Below are 15,891 nucleotides of genomic sequence, written 5' to 3'. Positions count from 1 at the left end.
CGGAGCTTACGTTCATTCCGCAGCTTTAATCGACGAAATCAACGAAGGACTGGAAAGAAGTGTGAAAAAGATATGGAAAACGATGGGTAACCCCAAAGATAGTTTCATGAAATTAGTTTATTTCGAAAAATACGAGCGAATCATGTATCCGTTTAAAGGTAAAGCACTCAGAAGAAACCCTTTGTGAGTTCGTTTCTCCACATCCTTAGCTTTCAAGCTTGGTATGGATAGTCAGAAACTCATCCTTTCGAACGAAACCCTAACCAAATGGATGAACGTGACTTACTTGGGGAACAATACCACGGATGTCTACGAAAATCTGAAATCAATGTACGTATATTGCGATGTCGTGAATCCTCAGGTGGTGCGATCCAACGAATTGAAATTATTAAGGGTGGTTCCTTGTACGTTTCACCTGGTGGACGGACAACAAGCCAAATGGGAACCCATCAGGCCGAATATTTGAAACTGAGTAAAAACATTTCGATACCATCGACATTCACACATGACCTCTCTGGGTACCGTTATGCCCTTTTTAAATAGTAGAACACTAGTGAAACTTCATTTCCGAAAAGTGTATTGAAGAGAAAAGTCGTGTTACAATGAAGTATCATCGCGGGGTCAGAGGTCAGAAAGAGGACACGGATTATTCACCATTCTCCTCCCTTTGATTGGTAGTGCCATAGCCGGAGCCATCCAAGGGGGGAAGGAAAAAAAAAAGAAAAGAGGATTCGTAGAAAGTATAAAAAGTGTGTTTAACAAGAAACAGTCTCCACAAGAGTATCCTAATGGCTTATTACATCCTAATACATGAAAGCTAAATTTAACGAACAATGATCAATCTCATAACTCCTATAAGCAATACAAAGTAGATAGTTGGGCAAACACAGACGCCTGGACACACCAGAAGTGCGATCAGGTGCCTAGGAGGAGTAAGGATCCCCTGGCGACCGGTCACACCCGCTTAGAGCCCTATATCCTGATCCGGTAAAAGGAGTTATCCATAGTCAAAATCAGTGTGCCAAGAACGGTCTAACAATCGGTATGAAATACGTCAGATAGCATTTGAGCATCTAACGCATGAGAGGTCTGCATAGCTGACATTAGATACTCACCAGTGAAAATGGTTCAGACCATGCATTGCCCTGTCAGAAATATATTTATTCCCCGAATTAGCCTGAGGAGAGAGCTGGGATACCCTCATGATCCAAAGAAAAAAAAGAGTTTCTCATTATCAATATCACCTTAGCAATGACAACAGAATCATTGAATTGAACAGAAGGTCCCCAACCACATGGCTATCCTTGAAAAAAAAAGGTGGAGGAACTAGATCCAACCAAACTCGCAGCATCGAAAAATAACAACCTCTGCTACATCTGCAGTGAATAGTGCAGTGGCAACAATGTCAAATTCTAGGATGATCCCAACCTAGGGTAGAACAAAGTACAACCTATTTGATTTAATGTAGAATTTTCTGTAGATTTTGGAAATGATGGTTGTAGTCTGATAAAATCTGTTTGACTTAGCCTAAATTTGGATTTTCTTTCACAAAGTCACACTATTTTTGTGAAAAAATTAGTGAGTACATTTTGTCTAATTATGACTGACTTTATGCAGGAAATCAAACAAAAATGGTTCTAAACCACATAGCCTAACCCTGCTAATTGTATCAATACTTTTACATGACAATACTGTGTAGGGTTTTTGGATAATAAAAGAAATATGGACTTAAAGGGAACGTAGGGTATAAAAAAATATTTTCACATTTCAAATACTAAATATGTAGTAATTAAGTTCACTTGTTATTTCCATTTAATTGTAATCTGTTGTGTACAAATTGGCTATTAAATATAGCTACAAATCATCTGCTGGAGGCTGCCATTTTGCAAGATAAAGTTATCGCTCTTTAAGATATTTCCCACAATCCCATCTGCTTATGATGTATACCGGGCAATTGCCTCTCAGTGAAAGCAGCTGATCATGTCTGACTGCAAATGATATCAATTTGAGCCTGATTATAATGAAGAGGAATTATTACCAGCTTCAAATGAAAACACTAATGAATTGGGATGGATTGATGAAAACGACACTCTTAATTCTTAAATTTTTAATTTTGTGTTCTTAATACAGTTCATTATCTTCACTTCTTCACTTGAACATTCCTTAGCACATATGATGGACAATGACTGGGCAATTATATCTGTATATGTTGCACAAAGTTGATTTGTTCTTCAATATGGATTGAGAGTGGGATATTTTTGTCACTATTCATGTCTTTGAGCTGAAAATATAAAAATGAAATCAAACCATTACTTTTTAACTTAAGTAATGAATTTTGATGAAAGTGCATGTACATGTATATGTATTTCACACAACAAAGAGTTTATTTTTCATAGTAGCTAGTTTTCTCTCTTTCTGATTTATTAGTACATGCAAGGTGAAGATAACGAACAGTGATCAATCTCATAACTCCTACAAGCAATACAAAATAGATAGTTGGGCAAACACGGACCCCTGGACACACCAGAGGTGGGATCAGGTGCCTAGGAGGAGTAAGCATCCCCTGTTGACCGGTCACACCCGCCGTGAGCCCCATATCCTGATCAGGTCAACAGAGTTATCCGCAGTCAAAATCAGTGTGCCAAGAACGGCTTAACAATCGGTATGAAACACGTCAGACAGCATTTGACCCAATGCGAAGTTGTATTGACGAACTAGATCGTTATAACGACCATAGAATTTGCGAAATGCTGACTTCAATTGGTCTGTTTACAAGAGAATCTTGCAATGTGAAACTGTATACAGCACAAATCAGTTGATTATCACTACACCCCTGCAGTAATTGCCACGTAAATGTCAAGACTTGAAAGATTAACTACACAGGGGGAATTCAAATGACCTTGGTTGTAAAACTTTGTTAATCATTTAATAGAAAAAATATTATGCATCAAATTACCTATTTCCTTAGATGCTGATAGTCCAGGTTGGTCAATAGGTTCTGCATATGAGTTTTCATTAGTTTCCAAAAGAAAATGGATTAGCTGAAAAATGAAAAATACTCATAATGACTTATCAATTATATATACTATACTTCATATATAATATTAAAACTTCATTTGTTTACTTGTACATTTGTTACGGGGTTGCAAACCGGTTCTAATGACCACACAGACCATCCGTGACAGGTTATGAGTTTATTGAAGAAATAAATCTATTTCTGACATGTAAATAGCAGCTCTGAAACATAATAAACAATTATAAGCATACACAATCACACACCACATAAAATATACAAATACTAGGGAAATAATTTCAATACAATGAACACAAAATTATTCGTCCATTATTTTGTGTAAAGTTTAAGAAAAATTATAAAATAACATTTAAATCTCAAAATGAGGCTCTTTACCCATAATGCATTTAAATATAATAAATCTTATCATTTATGACATTTATGCAAACTAAATGGTAAAATACACATCGAACACACACAAAAGAAATTATATGACAAATACAAGTTAGACATCACAGAAATACATACAAAACAATGATCTTACCAGATATATGGTACCAGAGCCAAAATATCAAAAATTAGGAAGATAACTGATTTTCAAGGAACCTGTATAAAATATTAATTCTATTTTACTCCTTTGTTAAATATGAAATAAAGTACATAATTTCATTTCTTTCATTCATTAACACATTCACACCAATAAATATGTTAAGATTCATTTTCTTACCTCAAGTCAGAAAAAAGATGTCAAAAGATATGCAAAGAAAACCACCCTTCAACACTCTGCTAGTGAATACAACTGACTATCTAAAAATCCAACAGAACTCACCAAACCCATGACATATAACCTTTGACACTAAGCTTAGCCAACCAAAATGAATTAAATAGACCATGAACAACAACTGCATGCATGGTTTAATCATAAGGAAAGCCATTAAGGTCATAATTACATTACTACATATCTAAATAGAGAAATATGGAAGACCATTATATAATCCAATAAAAGTTTATGTTTTGCAACTTACATATTTTATTTACACTAAAAATAAGATAAATTATTGATATTAATTCACCCTACTACACATTTTCAATTTCTTTAAAAACAATAGTATAATACAAACTGTGCTAGTGCTGTGATGAATTTTGAAAGTATTACATGTATCCTGCTTTTTCTTTTCCTCATCTTTTTGAGCTATTTTCTCTTATTTTCTTAGGCTTGCTGCCATCAAAGATTTTAGTTACTGCATCTTCTTTTCAATAGGTTTTGGTGTGTATCCCAATATCGTAACTTAAATAGATATTAATCTTAACTTTGAATATTTAAAAAGCAGTGTTTACCCATCCCTTCATATTTAGCCTGTACAAAATGTTCACTGGATAAGGATATTAGAATAAACTGAATTAGATTTAAATTAGAAAATTATCATATAAGTAAAAGTTTGTTGTAAATAAACTCTGGTTATTTACACATTAAGAATTATTAGTATTTACCAAGTAAAATGCAAATATAATTTATACTTACCCTGATATCTTTAAAAGAATCTTTCTCAAAATGCCGTTCAAAAACAAACGAATCATTTCCAAGGTTATGTATCCAATTATTGCACAATGTTCATAGTTTTGGGGGGAGATCAGGGATGCTAAAAGGTAGATACATGTATTCCTTTTCCTTTGACCACAGTGAAAAATTTCGCTTGAACTCCCGACATTTAAATTATAGATACTCTGTAACCCATTTAGTGCTATAGGCACAACAGTTGTAATGAATTGCCGCATGCACGTCATCAGCCGCCATGATAAGAGATTCTACCATTCAGCTCAGTTTTCAGTATAAATGACAGATTAAATCTTGTTATCAGCAGCAATTATTTTTTCTATGCTAGATTTTGTTGTCTGCATGGTACCAGTTTTCACATATCAAAATTTGATTTTTAACCCTACGTTCCCTTTAAATTGTCAAAAACGTCTTCATTTTTCGTTCCGAGTACGCTCATTTCGTGCGTCTGACAGACCGATTCATCATAGAAGTTGCATATACTACACATCAAAATTTGTCTCATTGACTCCTCTCTCGACTGGCATTTAGTTTGCATGTGTGGTATAATCCATTAGGCTGTAAGACTGCAAAATGTTACCCCACCCCCAAATTTGAGAAATCGTCAAAAAAATTGTGGATTTGTAATAAATAGTACAAAAGTTATTCTATGGTAATTTTTGTACCATTTAATACAAATCCACAAAATTTTTGACGATTTCTCAAATTTGAGGGGGGGGGGGGGTATTCTATGGTAATCAACCGCTGCGGTGGCCTAGAAGTTAAAGCATTCGCCCCGGGGTTCGAAACCCGGCCGCGAAAGACATAAGGACCTAAGTCGTTGAAACAGGCAGTGCCAGTTTCATTGCCAAATGCTCGGCATCAGGTGTGAATGTCAAAGGTCCTCTGAGATGACCTTAAAAACGGATGTCCCGTGTCGCAGTAGGTGTGGCACGCTAAAGAACCCTCACTGCTCAAAGGCCGTAAGCGCCGAGCAAAGGCCTAAATTTGATGCCCTTCATCGGTCTTGGTGACGTCTCCATATGAGGGAAAAAATTCTCGAGAGAGACGTTAAGGAAGATACAATCAATCATCTATGGTATTTATATCAAAACGAAAATGGTTAATTATTATATGCACAACAACATACATGAATTAGCGCAAATTAGGACATGTGACTTTACATACAATACTCAGAGGATTTAGTATTACATGGTACGATGTGGTACTGTATAGCAACAGTTTTATATCAGCTTGATGGAGGATTCGTGGTTCGAAGAACACCAAGCCACAGCTTCAATGCTGTAGCAATTGATCAAGCATTAGAGCAAACAGTAAACAGAAATGGGAATAGGAAAGGCGGTGTAATTGGACTCTCAAGAAGAAAGACAGGTTAACACGTTGGCTAACAACCAGGCACATCACAGCTGAATATGTTGAAGCGTTCATTGCAAAGGAGAGCTCTCAGAATGATTAGCCACACCAAGAGCTAGGCAAAGCCAGAAGAGAAAGGGATGAGAAGGATGTTATAAAGATAGTTGAAAATGCAGCTAATATTCAGAATCCATTCGATCTAGACACAGTGCCAGCAGAACTGATCAACATCATCACTGGACAAGTGGCTTCAAAAGAAGTAAGGGGAAGTTTGAACAATTTCCTGGAACAAGGAACAACAAAACATAGAGAGTTCATTACTAGTAGAGTCACCTCCTCAAAGACAAAGAATTTCTGGGACACAGAGTCGAGATTGAAAGTCAAAACCTTTGCCGATATGAAGAAGCCTGTCATAAACAAGGCCAAAGAGAAGCTTATTGTTGACTCAGAGGTCCTCTTTTGTCGATTGCTGGTTTTTTCAAAGCAACTAAAAGTCAACCTTGAAAACGTACTTACACATGAGCTGTCAGCAATATCCCCCTCGCTCTCCTATGACGACGGAGCTATGAGAAAAACTACAAAGTCAGACCTAGCAAAGAAGTTAGAGGCATCAGTAGAATGCATCACTGGCCAACTCAGAGGAAGTGTATCATCAGCATACATTCTGGATGGAATGTCATTGATACAGGGAATTAAGGAAACGCTATTTGTCACATTTCTTGACCTTGCTAATGTCTTGTTGAAGTTTATGATCAACCCCTTTGACAAGAATCGAGGTGTAAAATCAGTGGTCATTGTATTTGATAGATATGACCATAAACTCAGTGTGAAGGCAGCTGAACGAAACAGGCGTGGAGAAACAAAGCAAGCTGGATACGTTATCAAAGCAAATCGTTAGGTTCCTAATTTCTTAAGGTATCAGGAAACAAAGCTGCCCTTGCTGCCTTTGTCTCTGACCACATTGTCAGTGTTGCACCCAGTATGCTATCAGGAAACCAGATAATAATCCTTGCTGGAGGGTTTCATGAAGGACATATATAGCAAAACTTGCCACGTCGACAGGAGCAGCTACCATTTCAAGCTTCTTCAGTTCCCAAGAAGAAGCGGATACAAGAATGCTGCTTCATGCCATCGATCTGTCTTCCACTCATGATCGCCTGGTTTTTCGAAGTGATGATACTGATGTTTTGGTGCTGCTATTATACTATTACAGCAAGGATATGCCAACTGATTTTGTATACATGCTGGCTGGCAGGCCATAACACCCCCAACAATCAACAGGCAACGTTACATTCCTGTTCATTTCATTGTGGCAAAACATGGTGTGAAGTTCTGTGAATGTCTCCCAGCAGCACATGCACTCACGGGATTTGACAACACAAGCAGTTTATATCAAATAGGCAAGCGCATTGCTTACACAAAACTGCAGGAACATGTGAGAAAGAACATTCATTCACTGATAACATTTGGAATGCAGAATAACGTGGAAGTAGATGTTTCTTCTGCACATTCTTATGTCCTCAGATTGTATGGAAAGAAAGCGAAGACATGTTCTTCCTTGGACCAGCTTCGGTACCTCCTGGCCTCGAAAACAGACAACCCTGCCTCACAAATGCCACCAACAAAAGGTGCTTTCAAGCAGCATTTCCTCAGAGCAAGGTAACAGGCCAGCATCTGGTGTCAAAGTCACATCGCCAATCTGATCCCAGATACTCCTGTTGGCAACGGTTGGTATTTGTCAGATGGTCTGCTTGAACCAGTAATTTATACCAAAGAATCAGCACCAGTGGAAGTCGGCGATCTTACTCATATATACTGTACAGACCATGACTGCCAGCACTCCAATAAGTGTCACTGTCTGCTGGACCACCTTCACTGCACTGAGTTTTGTGCATGCCATGGTGACTGCCAGAACATTCTAAAGGCTATTACTGACAGTGATGATAATTTTAACTGAGTAACAATGACGATCTTAACTTGAAAATGTATATTGATTTACATTCACAACTTGTCATTCACTGTATCTCTTTAACTTTGTACTTATGGTGCACTTAGAGCATATATGACATAAGTGATTGTAAACTTGTATAGTTAACAATCATTGAATCACTAAACTTATTGATAAGATTGTATGAGCATATACATGTACGTATATCATGTCAGACAGTTACATGTATAAGTGATGCATACTTATTTCACATGTCACATTGATGACAAAGTAGATACAGTACTTCAACAGTGTTAGGTACTTAGATTTACTTGTGATTTTAATGAATTATTCAGTATATTTTCATGTCACAAGTATTAACAATTACTAAATATCCAGATATACAATGTACTTTGTCTTAACATAACTGAAGTTGTTGGTATAAATATAGTGATGTATTTAATTCTAAACTTGTTACTATTTGACTTCAACTCGTAAATGGTTTTCTGGGGTGTGGCCTTTAGCATATCAAAATAACATTGAAATAAAAATCCACCAACTCCTTAATTTCATGTAACTACGGAGCGAAGGTACCCAATGACTTAGTAGATGTGCCATAGTTTTATAGAACAGCACTAAAACATTTTATCTAGACTCTAATACAGCTTATTTATGATAAATTTGCATTGTTTTGCATGATTAACCACTTTATCTTCTATATAATTGCCATTCTATACAAATGCACAAATGTTTAACAATTTCTCAAATTTGAGTGTGGGGGTATCATTTTGCAGTCTTACAGCCTAATGGATTATGCCACACATGCAAACTATATACCAGTCGAGAGAGGAGTCATTGAGACAAATTTTGATGTGTAGTATATGCCACTTCTATGATGAATCGGTCTGTCAGACGCACGAAATGAGCGTACTCGGAACGAAAAATGAAGACGTTTTTGACAATTTAAGTCCATATTTCTTTCATCATCCAAAACACCTGCACAGTATTGTCATATAAAAGTCTTGATACAATTGGCAGGGTTAGGCTACGTGGTTTAGAACCATTTTTGTTTGATTTCCTGCATAAAGTCAGTCATAATTAGACAAAATGTACTCACTAATTTTTTCACAAAAATAGTGTGACTTTGTGACAGAAAATCCAAATTTAGGCTAAGTCAAACAGATTTTATCAGACTACAACCATCATTTCCAAAATGTACAGAAAATTCTGCATCAAATCAAATAGGTTGTACTTTGTTCTACCCTAGGTTGGGGTTACTCCCATTTTAAAGCCACTTTTGAGAAATGACCACAGCACTAGAAATGGAGCATTGATCGCTAGATTTCCCCATGTACCCTGTTACAAATGCGGACAGTTAGGACCCTGGATAAGTGACTGACAGCCACTAGAAACCGAAGCAATGACTTTCACAATGAGGTCAACGAGCCTTCAAAACCCCGGAACCCCTAAAAAAGAAGAATGAACTTGTGTGATTGTGTTCAAACTGTGTGACGTGTGTCCATGTGTTCTTATAATGGTTTTAAAAATTGCATGTTCAATAATATGTAAAACATACAAATTGGGTTATCTTTTACTTATTCCGAGAAATTGTTTCTCATTGAATTAAGGCGCCCCCATACATAAATAATGGCACAGCAGTTGCCACCACTCATATTTACTTTAACAAGGATCCGTGTTTACCCTACTCTCAATTGTGTAATCATTATAAGATTGTTCATTATCTTCACTTTTTCATGAGAAATTATGAGACTTCCTATTGTAATGATTAGTGAAAAACGCAGAGTAGACCTAGATTCACGGCGGGTGTGACCGGTCAACAGGGGATGCTTACTCCTCCTAGGCACCTGATCCCACCTCTGGTGTGTCCAGGGGTCCGTGTTTGCCCAACTATCTATTTTGTATTGCTTGTAGGAATTATGAGATTGATCACTGTTCGTTATCTTCACCTTGCATTCAGGGCAATAATGGAATTGCCTGTTCTCCCTCAAAATGGACTACTCTGAAGGGTATATATTAGAACCCACTGAGAGTTTCAGGGTAGGCTGATACAGAGCAGATGTTGGAAAGCTGAAGAAAGAAATTCGAGGGGTAAGAATAGATAATTAAAGGAAGGGTAGAATTGTAGAGTAGCACCAGTGGCAAGAATCTCGGGGAATAGAGGCAAGATACTGGGGGCTGTAAATCGAAAGATTGAAACACCTAGTATCCGCCATCAATAGGAACCTGGGGGAAGGTACACGGTGATAAGAGTTACCCAATGCTGTATATAAATCAATCATAGACTCGGGTAGAGTTGGGGGAAATTTCTCCCCTTAGAATCCTACGCAGGGTACACGTTACATTTTGGTGGCAGCTGATCAGGGGATAAAAGTTGATAAGACAAGTGTATTAGGTACCAGGTACAGTTTATCAAGTACTGCTAACCGGACACAGAGAGCCAGGTGCTGTGATACCAAGTCCTGTTTACCAGGTTCAGTGTGACCAGGTCCGGTGTACCAGGTCAGTGAAACCAGGTTTTGTACTAAGGCTAAGTTTGTTTTAATTATTAATAGAATTAGGAATTTGTAAGTTTATCAGAGAAAAGTAAGATGTCAGACAAAGAAGTGGACCTTTTGGCCGATCTAAGTGCTATAGACGCCATGCGAGAGAAACTGAGAGAAACATTAGGTAGAATGAAGTCTACACCACAGACATCTACAAATCCATCGAGGATACCAGATTCGGGGGTAGATACTGGATATAAGCCATTTGAAATCAGTTTAGATGAGCTTACATCGAAATTCACAAGCACATTGGGCAATAAGGAAAAGGGCGCAACTGGTGGCATAGAGGACTATAGACCCTTGACGTCCCCAAAGACAAGTTACACAATGTATGAGGAAGACCGAAGCACAGGTAGAGATACGTCTACTTCCAGAGAACCAAGCAAATATGATTTACCAAGACAATTTAAGCAAACATCTCTTCCTCGATCAACTCCAACAACATGGTTACCTTGGTGTACTAGTGGATATGCTGCTCCGTCAACAACTACAAGTGTAAATTGGTCAAACAGCCGAAATGCAGGGATTGGTTCATTTTCTGCCAAACAACAGATACCCAGTCATGACAGTGCAACAAATAAAACCACAGAATGTGTTGTGAGCAAACCAATTATGACACCGGCGACATTTGATGGTGTGGGATCTTGGATTGACTACAAGGCTCACTTTGAGGCCTGTTGTGATATCAGTATGTGGAGCGCTCGACAGAAAAGTTTGTACTTGGCAGCTTCATTAAGAGTACAGGCTCAAACAATATTAGGAAACATGTACAACTTGTACATACGAGGATTTGTGTGATGCTTTAGAGGCCAGGTTTGCACCGGCAAACCAAACCGAGTTGTACAGGGCGATGCTGAAAGAGAAAAGACAGAAAGCTATAGCAACTTTGCCAGAGTTAGGTGAATGTATTCGCCGTTTGACTCACTTAGCCTACCCGACTGCTCCCCGCGAAGTAACAGAAAGGATCGCCAAAGACCAGTTTGTCGATGCACTGACAGACTTCAACATGCGACTCCGTATTCAACAATCTCGACCAAAGTCACTTAATGATGCGGTGCGACTTGCAGTCAAAATTGAAGCATTTTGCAGAGCAGAAAGGCAACGAAGACATGACGTTGGGTTTGCCAGAAATGCCACAGGGGATCAAGAGAATAAAAGTGTGAATCATGCTGACGACGGTGTAAGAGAAGAATTTAAGAAGCTCAGGGATGATTTACACATGTCTTTAAGAAAAGTAGAAAACAAAATTGAAAAACTTTCAAATGAAAAATCAAATAATCAATCTGAAAATGTTACACCACAATCATCTGCTTTTCCCTACAAATGCCATCATTGTGGAAAACGTGGACATAAAATCAAAGACTGCTTCTTGAGAAACAGACCTAACCCAAACGAGGTACCAAGGACTAGACCCAAGGCCAAGACCAATGAAAATGTGGAAAGGTAACCACAAAAGAAAAATGTGACAATCAAGTCTAGAAACATGCAAAGACAAATCTAGAATCAGGTCTGTTTATTAAAGCACAGGTCAGTCTCGTACCTTGTGATCTACTGGTTGATACTGGGGCAACACTTACTATTTTTGCTGATAGACTGTATGACGAAATGATGAAGTCTGTAAATATTCCTCTGGAAACTGTATCTCGGAACATAGTAGCAGCTGATGGAACTCCATTGAAAGTGAGGGGACGAGGTAACTTTTTGATTAAGTTAGGAGACCATGAGTTCGACTGCCAAGCTGTCGTGGCAAACATTAAAGCAGATGGGATCCTAGGTTTGGATTTCCTTCGATCGAGTCAATGTTTAGTGGACATATCTCGTACTAAAATGTTTGCATCTGGAGTTGAACACGAGCTGCATTTGTAGGGGCACATAGGTTGCTTTCGTGTTAACCTGGAGGAAAATATAACAATTCCCCCTAGAAGTGAGATGATTTGTGCTGGGTAGCTATTGTCACCTCCAGGTGTAAAGATACAAGGACCTCTGCTGATAGAGCCCAGCAAGAAGTTTGATAACGGCGGTAAAACCCTAATAGCTAGAAACCTGGTGGACCCACCTAAAAATGTTACATTGCGTTTAATGAATATAGCTGAGCAAGTTCAAACAATTTATAGAAATACAGTTGTTGGAATGACTTCCCCAGTGGAAGTAGTTAAATCTGAAGAAGAAAATATGATAAGTTCAGTGACGCTAAGTGAAGATGTAGAAAACATTCCGGCTCATTTGAATGAATTGTACATAGAAACAACTAAGGGGCTCACAGCAGAAGAGGCATCTAAAATTAGAGTATCTCTGATAAAGTTTCAACACCCTTTCTCTAACGCCAAAGATGATTTTGGTAGAACTTCGTTGATAAAGCGTAAGAAACAAGGTATCAGAATTACAAGAGAAGAGACAGCTTCAAGATTCATTTGTGGAATCAGCTACCGGTATAGATGAAGATTGGAATGAAGATCCAGGAGATCTACTTTTTGAAGAAACAAACGTCGAGTTAGGTAGAACTCAAAGAAAAAGAATAACCCCGCATTTGCCTGGTGTTAAACGAAAAGCAGCAGACGAAGGGAACCAAGTCACTGAAAAAGTTATAATAGAAGAAAAGAATACAGAGAATGAAGACGAAGCTACTATAGTGGATCAGGTCAGGAGGCGCCTTTAGAGGATCTGCACTGCTCCTGTTGTAAGAAACGAGTTCAAACTATCGAAGTTGCTACACAGGCCAACATTCATGTTGAGGAGGCAAATAAGACAAGGCATAAGAAGATAATCAGAGTGATTAGGAAGTATCAAGAGAATGGAGAAACCAATGAAAAGTTTGAAGAAGACAGTTGGTCTGACTAGAATGACACATGTTTATCAAACAGAGTACGTGTGTGTATGTATTTGTTTCTTTTTGTAACCAGGTGTTACATGTACCTTTAAAATAAATAAATAAATTTTAAAAAAGTTATTAGACATGCGGGACGCATGAAATCATAGGCGTGGGTAATGCAATGATTAGTGAAAAACGCAGAGTAGACTTAGATTCAGGGCAATAATGGAATTACCTGTTCTCCCACAAAGTGGACGTCTCCAAAGGGTATATATTAGAACGCACTGAGAGTTTCAGGATAGTCTGATACAGAGCAGTTGTTGGAAAGCTGAAGAAAGAAATTCGAGGGGTAAGAATAAATAATTAAAGAAAGGGTCGAATTGTAGAGTAGCACCAGTGGCAAGAATCTCGGGGAACTGAGGCGATATACTGGAGGCTGTAAATCGAAAACCGTCACAAGGAAATCAACACTTACTTGCTTTTAATCCATTTTCAATATGCCTCTGTCCCGGGTTTAAATCACGTCAGCCTGCTTTTCTCTTAACTGGTCCCCTATTGTGACAGCTCCCAAGACCAGTTAACGTAAATCCGGGACAGGGGACATATTGAAAATGGATTAAAAGCAAGTAAGTGTTGATTTCTTTATGACAGTTTTGAGCATTGCTGTTAAATGTTTGAAAACAAATTGTCTATTGCGTAAATCCAGGCACATCTGAGTCGAAACGTCGATTGAAGCATAAACCGTCACCGACTCTGGCATTTACACGTTTTCCAGAATCAAAACATGAATGCTTGCGAAGAGAAGTCGATGTAGGCTATGCCTCTCGACTTCTCTAAAAGAGAATACCGAATAGCTCAGCTCATTGTTTACAAAACAAAGTCATTTAACAATTTTCAGAAAATAGCCGCGTTTCCGAGAAGTCAAAACGAAAGTGTCCCGTTCTAATTGTTCTAACTTTAAACCATTGTTCTTCTTTAATTAAAATATCTGGACTTGCATACACACACACACCCACTTGCAGAAAATCAAAACAAAAGGAAAACAAAACGTTCACACGCTATCTCCTCAGATTTCCCCACCTGGCCAGCTTGACCCTTACACTCATGTGAATACCTCCACTACGAACTGCACTCCGTTGAACCCCCTATAAAACCTGCACTCAGTTGAACTCCCTATCTAGCCGCCTTATACTACTCACCATCAGAACCAAAAATCTGGGAAGGAGCTAGGGAACACTTGGTGGCCATAGGATATGACGATTTGGGTTATTGATCACGACTCTAGGTGGTCTGATGTGGAGAAAATCAAAATTCTTGCCACATGCACATCTCCCATACCCATTACCCATACAAAGACTCTGTAACACAAGATGGCCCTCACTTGAAAATTGTGGGAGGGGTTCGCCGCGGACAAAGAATGTACTCTCCATATAACAATAAATTTCAAATAAAGGGGTAAAACTTCTGCAAAAGAGGTCGAAATAGATCAAAATTGCAACTTGATCAAGAGTGACCCACAAAGAAGCTATACATAGCATTTCGGCCTGATATGTGACAGAGAAATGAAATTAGAAACAGAAAACCCCGGGCAGACGAGGGACGTACAGAGTTCGCTGGACCATAGAACGTCCCGTCTAATTTTTTTTATATATATAACCATTATTTATATCATGTATAATACATCATGAAAATAAAAGGCCCGACGGAATAATAGTTTTATATCCCATTTCAAAAAACTAAAGATATATATGAACATATTTTTTGTAAACATTTATGGACAAAAATGTGTTTTGAAAATGAAAAAAAAAAAAAAAAAAAATAAAAAAAAAAATGTGTAGGCACGTGCCTACTCGAGCCTAACGAAACTACGCCCCTGAATGATAAAAAATAATAATAACAATACTGTAGGTGTTTCTTCCTCAGGACGATGGAATATTTACGTAGAAAAGAAAACTACATAGAAAAGAAAACTAATACTACTACTAAACTACAATTTAAGCTGATAACAAACAAAACGTCTAGGCTACATATTAATATTATCGAGTATAATATGTGCCAATAGAAAAGTCTGTTCTAATCGAGCGTCAAGGCAGAACTCAAAATTCACAGAGGTTGTCACTGAACTTGAATTTAGTGGGGAGGTTCTTATACTTCTTTTTTAATAACTCCTTTCGTTTTTTCTTTTTCACCACTAATCTGCACTAGAGACATATCATGTCTGCATCAAACTGATCGCACCGGATATACGTATTCGATGCCATTCCCATTGTGTTACCCTAATGAAATGCAATTTACCACTATTCAGGGGGAGGGCTACCCCAAGGGCGGATCCAGAGAAGGTCCGGACCCCCCTTTTTTGTGGACCAAAACATTTCAGTTATTCAATTTTAACGAGACTTTGAGTCGAAATGATATGAAAGGTGGATACTTGCAGGTAATTGCATCATTCAAATTTATCAACACCAGTACATCATTTAATTCGACGATAAATAAGACGAAACACTGATATATTATATAGGCCTAATTACGATGTAAGAATTCATAAAAAAAAAATATATGTAACATAAAAGTTTTGTTTAAGAAGCAGATAATTAAAAAGTGAAAAAGGAAGTGCCAGGAAATGCTAAGAATGCAGGATAATCAGGGGCGGACCCAGGAATTGCAGTTACG

At 37.9% G+C, this 15,891-nt stretch overlaps 1 long non-coding RNA gene across 5 annotated transcripts; it reads right to left on the bottom strand.

Moving 5' to 3' along the window:
• Positions 1–1,885: 1,885 nt before the first annotated feature.
• On the bottom strand, positions 1,886–14,409 carry LOC125671898 (uncharacterized). Of its 5 annotated transcripts, XR_008802133.1 has the most exons (6): positions 13,697–14,409; positions 4,536–4,653; positions 3,558–4,301; positions 3,131–3,237; positions 2,957–3,041; positions 1,886–2,281 (listed from the first exon to the last, which is right to left on the bottom strand). It is a non-coding gene; the product is annotated as an uncharacterized LOC125671898 (long non-coding RNA). The 5 variants fall into 5 exon arrangements; XR_008802132.1 differs by having other exon boundaries at positions 3,558–4,653; XR_008802131.1 differs by lacking the exon at positions 13,697–14,409 and having other exon boundaries at positions 4,536–13,676.
• Between the last annotated feature and the right edge of the window lie 1,482 nt (positions 14,410–15,891).

This window comes from Ostrea edulis, chromosome 4 (assembly GCF_947568905.1).
Source record: "Ostrea edulis chromosome 4, xbOstEdul1.1, whole genome shotgun sequence".
In the NCBI taxonomy this organism is placed as follows: Eukaryota; Metazoa; Mollusca; class Bivalvia; order Ostreida; family Ostreidae; genus Ostrea; species Ostrea edulis.
The sequence above is the reverse complement of the archived record's forward strand: the minus strand, read 5'-3'. Positions and strand labels throughout refer to the sequence as shown.